A 10106-nucleotide genomic window follows, 5' to 3' on the forward strand; every position below is an offset into this window, starting at 1 on the left:
TTGGGGGAGGGCGGGGGGCAAACGAGACGACAACAACTAAAGACACATTATTCGTAATGTAAATGCAACACATACGGTTGTGTCTTGCAGTGGCTTTTTTTTCTCTTTCTGTGGTTGCATAACTGTCAGGTAGGTTATTATAATGATGTGCACGTTGCGATTTCTACCCCTACACCAAATCCAATCACACCCTCCCCCATCTCAAGTACAATTACGTGATGGGTGACGTTTCAGCATGCGGAGGAGGGCGCTGGGCAGGGACCACTTGGACCAAAGAGGACTAAACGCTATTTCATTTCAGCAGCAGAAACAACGCATTCAAGGCAGTGGACCAGGGCGCCGTGCTGAAGCCTTAGCCCATTGTCTCCTTCAAACAGAGCAACTAAAGGAAAACGGGTTTGACCAAAACAGCGGTGTAGCCCAGTAAGGAGTGTCCAAGTGGTAGGCATTGCGGGTTTGTAAGCCACAGAAAAAAGGGGGGCCCTGGACAGATCTGGCTAATAACGGAAAATGAATCACAGTCAAGTTTTAATAATATGAACAAGAGCCGCATTTTGTTGCAATTGGCGACCAACTATTGATGCTTCTGCGCCGATCGTTTTCCAGACCATCAGTTCGCGCGGACTTCTTTTGTTCGCATCGCTTCAATCCCAAATTCTAGCCTGCATATCTGTGCTGCCGTTGTAGGACAAGAGTTAGTCGCTCCAAAAGAGGAAAAAAAAGACAAGAAAAAACAAACCCCCAAGATGAATTTTCAGTCGAGCGTCCCAGTGTCCGGTATCTCGCAGCAGTCTCAGCCAGCCATGCCCACTCCAGGCACGGTCCCGGCGCCCGTTCCCGTCCCAGTGCCCCAGTCCATCCCGTCCCAGTTCGGATCCGGATCGTCTGCAAGCTCAGGGGCTGGCCAGTTCGGTTCGGGGACTGTTTCGGGCCAGGCTGCCCAGCCCGGCCAAGCGGGGTCGCAGTTTGTTTTGTCCAACTCAGCGGCCATCAGGGCAGAGATCCATCGGTTCGAGTCTGTCCACCCGAACATTTACGCAATCTACGACCTGATCGAGCGCATCGATGACCTGGCCCTGCAGAACCAGATCCGAGAGCATGTAATCTCCATTGAAGGTGAGTAATAGAGGAGAAGGGGGGGGTCATACTGGGTTTTCACTGTGGTGTGGTGCCTTTCATTCATTGAGAATTGGTGGATATGAGGAGGCGGTGGTGGTAGGGGGGGGGGTCTCCTTTTTCCTTCCTTTCATGTAGACTTGGTAACATTGTCATGGGCTCATAGCACAGTGTCAACAATCACACTTTGAGGTTGGGGGCGTAGCCGACCTCATAGTGCTGTTCAAGGTTTGAATTGCCCCCATGCACTACATCGAAATGTTCAATTGCAGTCACAAGAGGCTGCCTGTGCAATTGTAATTAGCTCCCAGAAACTGGTTCTGCTGCATAATGACATCTGCTGAAGGAGATATTGTTTTCCATCTCAATCCACTACAGCCTGACCTCCAGTAAGGGTCAGAGTTTTTATTTATTATATTTTGAACCCATGTCAGTGAAGCAGAGGCTGCCAAATGTAAAAATCACGTGTTAGGTGGAAGCAATGACTGCCCTGAACAATGAGGTGGCATAAGCTACTCACTCACAAGGAGTTGTTGCACAGGGAGCAGGAGAGGGGAAATAATGATGTAGGCTACCACTAGAGATGGCATGATGCATCATTTGGTCTGTTACAAAAGCCAGTCAGAGGGGCCATTCTTTGTCACTCTGGAAATCAAGTCTAAAATGTCATTACCTTGTCCAAGGAAGACGTGACAGTGACTGCAAACCAGACCGCACAATCAGTGTGTAGGGAAGCTGCTAGCCGCCTGTCAAATTCAAGTGACGATGGTGCACTGACAGATGTTGAGTGTCTTAAATGGTGGTAGCAGTTTCTCATGTTTTTCTCTCTGCTACTCACACACCCATGTATCCAATCAGTGGCTGCAGTTGGGGTACTGCCCGTCAAAATCAGCTGTCATAGGGCTCGAGGAGTGTTATAGCAACTGTCTTGACATACACATTTCAACCACTAGTTCCTGTGATAGCATTATCTCCATTTAGATACATTTCTTATTGCAACTCAAGGCGCAGGTCATGTTGAAACCAGCCATCAATAAAATACACTATCAATAAAATAGAGCAGCATTGGCTGCTCTGTAGTGGACAGTGCCATTTGAGGTGTTGTTATTTTGTCAGCATTCAACAGATACAGTATGAGTGAAGCTTTGACAGCATGCCAGTAGCAAAGATTCATGGGAAATTTAGCTGAATGCTAAGCAAACAGTCACTTAATGCAACTATACATGTGAGTCAAGGACCAGTGCACTTGTGCATGTAGATTGGTAATGCCAGTACTTCAAGGTTATAAAGACACTTAAGAAGCACCAGAGAGGATCTTGATAATATTTATCCTCTATGAGTAAAAAGAACAACTTATAGGCTGTGCATGTACCCGTGGGTGTGTACATTCAGGTTTATTGTGTTACCTGTCACAAACAGGGAGTTGCTACTTTAGCTTTTATAGGTTGGGATCAGTGTGTTATGCTGCGTGTTGTGTTCAGACAGATCAGAATGAAAATGAAAATCACCCTCATCTGGAAATAAACAATCAACATGTGGGCCAGTTCAACCTTTTGTGGATGGGATGAATTTCCCTTTTTTGTGATGCCTTAGGTTGGTTGCATAATTTACTCAGTGAAGCCTTTATTCTGTCTTGATGGAACGACACCAGAGTCTTTTGTGTGTTATCTCTCAGATGTACCTTTAAGAAGCTGAAAGGTTATTGTTTGCTCCATTTATAAGTTTGGTTACAAACATTTTGTTTCTTCTTAAAAAGATTGGCAAACACTTGACCCCAAGGGAAACTCCACAGTCAGAGCTTTTCCACTGCAGGGTTTCGTCGTACATTTGGAAAGCATTGTAGGGACTAATTGTGTGGTGTTGAACTTCACTCTTCATTGTGGATTCATTCTTCTCCAAGCTGGTGTGTCTTCCTCAGTAAGAGGATTTCTGCTCTTTCCCAGCAGGCCTTTAACAACCCTCAGAGTGCAAGCATATTTCCAATGATCTAAGATTGTGTTTTAACAGTAAAACATACAGCTAGCTAGTCAACAGCTTCTTGAGTTGTCAATGTGTGAAGGCCACTGGACCTTTTACTGCACTCAAAAGGCGGCATATGGGCTGCATTATTCACATCACTGTTTACTGCAGCGTCTGTCAGTGAAGACATTGGTGTTTTTGTGACATCTCCCTCTGTTTTTTATTTTTATTTTCTTGTTTGATTGCAGAGGATTAGAAATACATCTTCTCTCTCTGATTCCAAATTGCTGCATGCTAAACCTGGGCGAGCTCTGAGTAGATTGTCACATTGTCTTGTGTTTGGCCAGGTAGCCTTGGGAATAAAAACAAATTGATGTTGTGGCATTATGTCCACGCCTGCAGGCTTGTACCAAATGTTATACTGTGAATGAAAATATTTAAACCCAAAGGAAAAAAATCCACAAGCACACAGGGTTAGAAATACAAGGCAGCACACACTTGCTATTATTCTGTTAGTTGATTTAGCACATTGATAGCATGTGTAGGCTGCGATTAGTATTTAAAGTGCATGGATTGATGTCAAAATACAGAACTGATTCTGATATCATTTTCACAAAACAAATGTTGCATTAGCTTTATATTCTGATGCATTTTGTGCTGTTAATTAAGGGACAGTTTTGTAAATCACTGTCACTTTGAGCAGCTTTGAAGAGCTGCAACAGGAGACACTGGCCAACTTGCCTTCACCTACACCGTAGAACTGCAGATCTGTTCCTCTTCAATCTTGCACCATTGCAGAGTCTGTTGCTAAGGAACCAGTAGCTCATGCATTTAGCTGAAAATGCTGAAGAAAGAGTGAATAGAAATTACAGCCCTTACAAAATGAATTCCCTTCGTTACTAAGGTCTCACTGCTGTTTTGTTGAATAACAAGACCTCTACATGATGATGACACACCATGCTGGTTTTTGTTGTATATGTTTTTCAGTTGTTGTTTTTTTTTTGCTTCACATCGTTTTTCGAGTGATTGATATTCAGGGTGTTGTTTGGTCTCTGTTAGCTGACTCCTATTATAATTACAGATAATGTAAGAACAAGTATTGGCTTGTTTTTCTCTTTTGTATTTTCTTAAATAATGATTGTGTGTAAAACAGCGGATGTCTTCTCTGAATTAAATATGCTCTGAGAATGATCAGGCCACAAAATGTGTGAGCATAAAGGCAGTGACAAAGCATAGATAAGTGGATTGCAAGGTTTTTTTTTTTAGCTGTTTTGCTTCCAATTAAAAAACTGGAATAAACCCTTCATGGGTAAGATATCTGTTGCTGGGCCCCTCTAAGTACAAGTCACACAGAAAACTATAGATGGCAGATTGATTATGTTTTACACATACGCACACATGGACACTAACCAGCCACAAAATGCACTAAGAGAGCATAATGTGAACCACAGTGATGAAGATGTTTAAGCCAGATTCTGGGCCACAAGATAATGTGATAATTGAGCAAACTCTCATGACAAATTTGCAAGTGATAAAATTACCAAAAGCAATTTGGGCTAATCCATAAGCTTTCAGTGTCTGTGCCATCTTTGTCTTTAGTCTGGAAATATATGTAAGAATAAGAATTACTCTATTAATATATGTAGGACACGACTTCATCTCCACATGACCAACTGAGAGACTCTACCATGTCCCAGGATGGAGCATAACTGGTATGCTGTTGTCTTGTTTTTTCACTGATGGACACACTGACCAACACATTGGCTTATACTAATGGCCGGATCCTGCTAAAAAATAATAATGAGCAAATATTTTCTCAGTGTATACAAAGCAAGTCAGGACAAAGCTGATCACAATTAGGATAATTGATTCATTGTGTGAAATAATGGTGGAAAAAAATGTGAACCATTTAATTAAGAAAAAAAGGATAATTATCTGCAATCTGATGAAAACCACAATGTTTTTGGTTTGTGTGGAAACATGTATAATTATTAGTGGTAGCTCCATCTTCCTCACTGACAGCCAAACCTTTCTCTTGATCTTCCATTGCTAATCATTGCTACATTACACAGGCCAGCCCTCTTGCCAGTGGCCATCTTAAAGCTTCCCCGTGAAGCAACATTGATGATGCAGCAGAAAAAATGAAGTTTGCTGCAGACGAACGTTGAGCTGTCAGCCAAAAAACACAACTCTAGCTGAGGATGGCACCACGGCAGTGATCAACTGCTATCAGGTTAAAACTCCCTTTATGCATTTGAAATTCAAAGAAAGAAAGGGGGGAAATGGCAATAGAAGGGTAAGAAAGATTTTGCACAACATGTAAGATGCAAAGCTGAATAGAATAGTTTCCAGCCCATCACATGTAGGCATAATTATAGGGAATTTCATAGTAACATGTTATCCTCACTTTAACTGTAAGGCTAACGTGAACAGTTTTCTTAATATTACCAGTCTTAGTTCTCAGCTAACCAAGCTAATGAATATCCAACAGTCATCTGCCAAGACACTGGATACCATGCCTTTACTGCTTGAGTGATTGTTCGAAATAGCATCAGATTTCCGTTATATTTTTAGCCATTCATTTCAAACTGGAGGAGTGTTCCATTAACAAGACTATGCCCTGGGAATTGTTTTCTTTGGTTCTATTTGCAATGGGAATTCTGATTTCTACCCTAATTTCTACTCTTTTCAAACTTGTGCAATGTGCTTTAGTTTAGTTTAGTTGAGGACTTTTGGAGGTAGTTCAAAGACATGTGGACTTAAATGTGTATATAAGGTATAAAAGCACATATAGATAGTGCAAGATATGTACAGAGGTGATGGACAGGGCTGGCATGATATAAAGGTAGAAGGTGGCATTGCACTTTCTCAACAGCAGGCGATGATTTGCAGACACTGACCTGTGTGTATTTTAAAGGGATTTAGTTGAGCCAAGTGTTATGATGATACATTGCATTGTTGTCATGTTATCATGTGTCTTGAGTAATAACTGTAATTCATAAATCGGCAAAAAGCTCCCTGTGTCATTAACGTCTCCTTCTGACAGTCCAAAGTCAGAGCAAGGGCAGTCACCTAAATCCACTGCTGCTCAAGAGGGGTTCTTGGGATTTCAAGACGGTACTAATAAGCCTGCACAATGGGACACTGTGTGTTCCAATAGCAATAGGGATGACACAGAGAGATACAAAAAGCATGCAGACTGAAGCCTCACAGCTCTCTGTTGGCTTTGTGTGGCACCTAAGCAGCTCCCTGGTACACACTGCATCTCTTTTGTAGTCAACTGCCAGGGAGAGCCTGAGCAGAGCGTTCATCTGCTAATCACAAGCAGAGAATTAATATAATGCATGTTTCCATTGCTGCTGAGGCAGGATTAATTTCTGTAGGACCACTGAGATGCACAACAGCAAAATATCTTAATTAACATTGTTTCCACTGACCACATGCTCCCATGCTATAGCAGATGGTATGTACAATGCCGCTTTTGTGGCTTAATTCAAGAATCGTGATGGTAAATAAAGTCCCGATTAATAATTATTCATTAAAAAAATAAATGTAGCCTGTGTTTACTGAGGTTTTCCAGTCGGTTGTAGCTCCATTGAGTTTGAAAGTGCATGTATGTGGGGTTTAAATTTGATTTGATGAACTGGGCTTACTGTCACTGTGGGCCATCTGTGTCAGGAGAATGCCACTGCCACTTCTGGCAAGTGAAATCTTCACAATGTGCTCATTATATTTCAAAACCGTATCCGTGAATATGGATTAGAAACTGTTATAGAGTTAGAAATGTATGTCAATACCACCAGCTGTGTCTTTTGCATGGTATGTCAATGTAAATTGCTGTTTATGTGGAATGCTGGTGTTTATGGAGAAGCTCAGTAAGTATTTACTAGTTGTAGATCTTATGCCCAAATAAAGCCTCACATGAATACATCTGTGAAGGATGGAATAGGCCCAAGCATGGCCTGTCTTGTTTTTCTTCTTTTAATTTTCTGCTGGTACTGATTCACATACACAGAAGGACAGGCTAAGGTAGGATATTGGTAGATTATGCAGGTGTGTGATACTTGTTTTTTATTTTACACTTTACATTTAGGCACTTATGTAGGCTATAACATGCCATAATGTTCACTCCATACACAAACAGGAAATTAAATTACAAATGAGACAGCTTTGTTGTTGCAACACAACTCGAGGATGGTTCTGGTTGTAGGCTAGTTGGCGTAGAGGTAGATGTAGAGGTGTCAGTATGAATACCTTAAAAGGACAGGCAAGCTATGACGAAGCTTCACGTCTCTAGCTTTATTCTTAATGGAGTTATTTGTAAGTCTTGCTATTGCTGTATAGCTAAGTTATTACTAACAGCTGTTTGCCCACCAATTTAGAGATAAATGGTGATTGTTTAGCATCTAACTTTACTTTGTTTACATGCCAAGAGCTGCTCCAGTGGCTACCCTCTTGTTTTTCTTCTGTTTCTATCACTTATTTTCTTCTTCTCAAATTAGCATGCTAACAAGCTAGCCCAATTTCCAATACCGAGTCAGACTCCCATCCGTTCTGCCCTCATGCACTAGTACTACAAATGTAAATACAACGATGGCTGAAGCTCTAACAGCTGGTCATGTTTATTCTGCCCATGTAGCAATAGCTAAACTAACAAATAGCTCCTTTAATGTACAGACCAGATTAATGTACAGACAAGATTGATGTCTGTATGGAATCTCATGTAGCCTAACTCCTTTAGAGAAAATAAAAATAAATCAATTACAAAAATGTTATTCTGGTTTTGGCTGTATAAGAAAGTTTGAAACATGAATAAGAAGTACAGTGCTCGAGCTGAATCAGGGATACCACTGTAAATGACATATCTCTTGACTGATGCACCTCAAGGACGTCCTTTATTTTGCTTCCGCTGAAAAATGAAAAGAAGCACAAAAAATAAAAGGAAAATACACATTTCATTTCTGTTGCCTCTGTGCTGGATGAAAGACTGATCCAGTTACTGAGGTGGAAAGAGCTCCTTATGCCTCAAAGGTCTACAGCACCACTGTCAAGCTTTGAGTTGAGCCTGTTGATGTGATGCAACACTGATTAATCTCAGCACCTGAAATGTGCATGAAGCTCCCATGTCAGTCGCCCAAGCGGGGATTGATAAAGTATAAGCCTCTTTTGATTTCCTATTCTCTTGAAGACATTGTCAGATAGCAACGGAACCACCTCTGTGTTGTGCATGACATGTATCACATTTCAGCCATGTTTAATCCTTGAGAGCTGTGTTGAAAAAACACTGTGCATCAAGTTTACGTCACAGGTTTATTCTTGTGTGAGTGTAGTAGTAACAGACTTTCCCCCTGACAGATGCATGCCAGCTATCAGGGTTTGCACATGTCTTACTCTTAAAAGACTCCCTTTTTCATGATTGGCCTGTACTGTTTCTCCCTGCTACAGCTTCCAAATGCTCATTACATCCCCATTGTAATGCGTTTTAACACTGCACCTGACTTTTGACCGGGGGTCAGCAGAGATGAGCTGAACTGGCGGGCTGTAAACAGAGCCTCGGTCTGAGGGTATGGGAGGTCTGCGGGGTCAGAGTGTCATTTCTGCATCAGCCCCACTGTCCTCTTTCTGCTGCAGCACCATAGCATTGGCTTATTGAATGTGACGCTATCCTTCACGGCAGAATATCCTCCATTGTGCCGTTGAACAAAGGCTCCCTCTTTCCCATTGATGGACAGCTAATTTTTTTCTTGTGTTCTGAATGAGGAGCGGCAGTGCTATGCTGGTCAGGGGTTTTTTTCTTTTAAAGGAATATTTTAAGTATACTCATCCGAATCTCTCACAAGCAGAAAGTGGAGGGGAGGGGGTTTTCTCTGTCATATTCTGACATAGTTAATGGGTAGTGTGGAGTAGCTCTGATCTAATGTTTTATTGAAGGGAAGAGCCATTGAAATTCTGTGCCGAGTTCATTTTGAATCATATTGATTTCAATACGGAGTTGGAGATACATGTTTATCCAGATCATATATGAAACTGTGATCCAGCATTAAGCAGCTTCATTAGATTCAGATGAAAGAAAGAGGGAGAAAATGGTAGTTTCTGAAGATTTATGGTGATAATTTCCTATGCTACAGGGATAGTGTGAATTTTTATAGATGTGACCTTTCCAATTAAATTTCAAATGAAGGTGTGCTACAATATATGTGATACTAGATGGTAATGAGACAGCATAATGCAATTTCATACAGTACAATCTATTTATTTCACCATAGCACATGCTGCCTTTTTAAATCCAAGAAGAGTGGAAACAATTAATAACTGGCAATAAAAACAGTGATATCTATTAAAAATACAGAAAATGTGGATTCTCCTGCTTTTCTCTGTCTTTAACATGAAGATGTGTAAAACAGAATAAGCAATTTGACAATGTCCCTTTAGAGAGTAAGGGTTGCAGCTTCTTTTTATTATTGGTTAGTCTGCAAATTAATTGCCAGGTTAATTGCTTTATCTATAAAAAGTCTATACGTTTTCAGTAAAAAATGAAAACAGTCCTGTTTTAAATTTTCCATGGTGATGTGTTGTCTACCCTATGTCAAAATACTCAAAATATTGAGTTTGCTGTCATGAATGGCAAAGAAAAACATCATATTTTGCATCACTTCAGGAAGTGTTTGGCATTTTTGCTTAAAGATAAAATCAAAATAGTTGACAAACAGTCGCAGATCTACACACAACAGATAAACCCAGGAAAACAGATAAGGGTGCAGGCTCTCACTCTGTGTGTTTTAAGGCAGAGTCAGTTGTCAATTAAATGTACTGTGGGCTCTTCTCCTTCTTTTCAATTTGTGCATCATCCATATCCTATGGTGGAAGTGCTCATGTTTCCTGCCAGTGGGGTAGGGCTGGAAACAGATGGCTGCTGACAGAGGAAGGGGTTTGGAAAGCAGTGAGTGAGCAACAGATGGAAATGCGCATATGCCTCCAAGTCCCCTCAGCCTGCCAGCAGTCCCGTGACTAACTGTGGGAAGATTCTGGCC

Source organism: Trachurus japonicus, chromosome 17, assembly GCF_045865225.1.
Source record: "Trachurus japonicus isolate A0001 chromosome 17, Traja_1.0".
In the NCBI taxonomy this organism is placed as follows: Eukaryota; Metazoa; Chordata; class Actinopteri; order Carangiformes; family Carangidae; genus Trachurus; species Trachurus japonicus.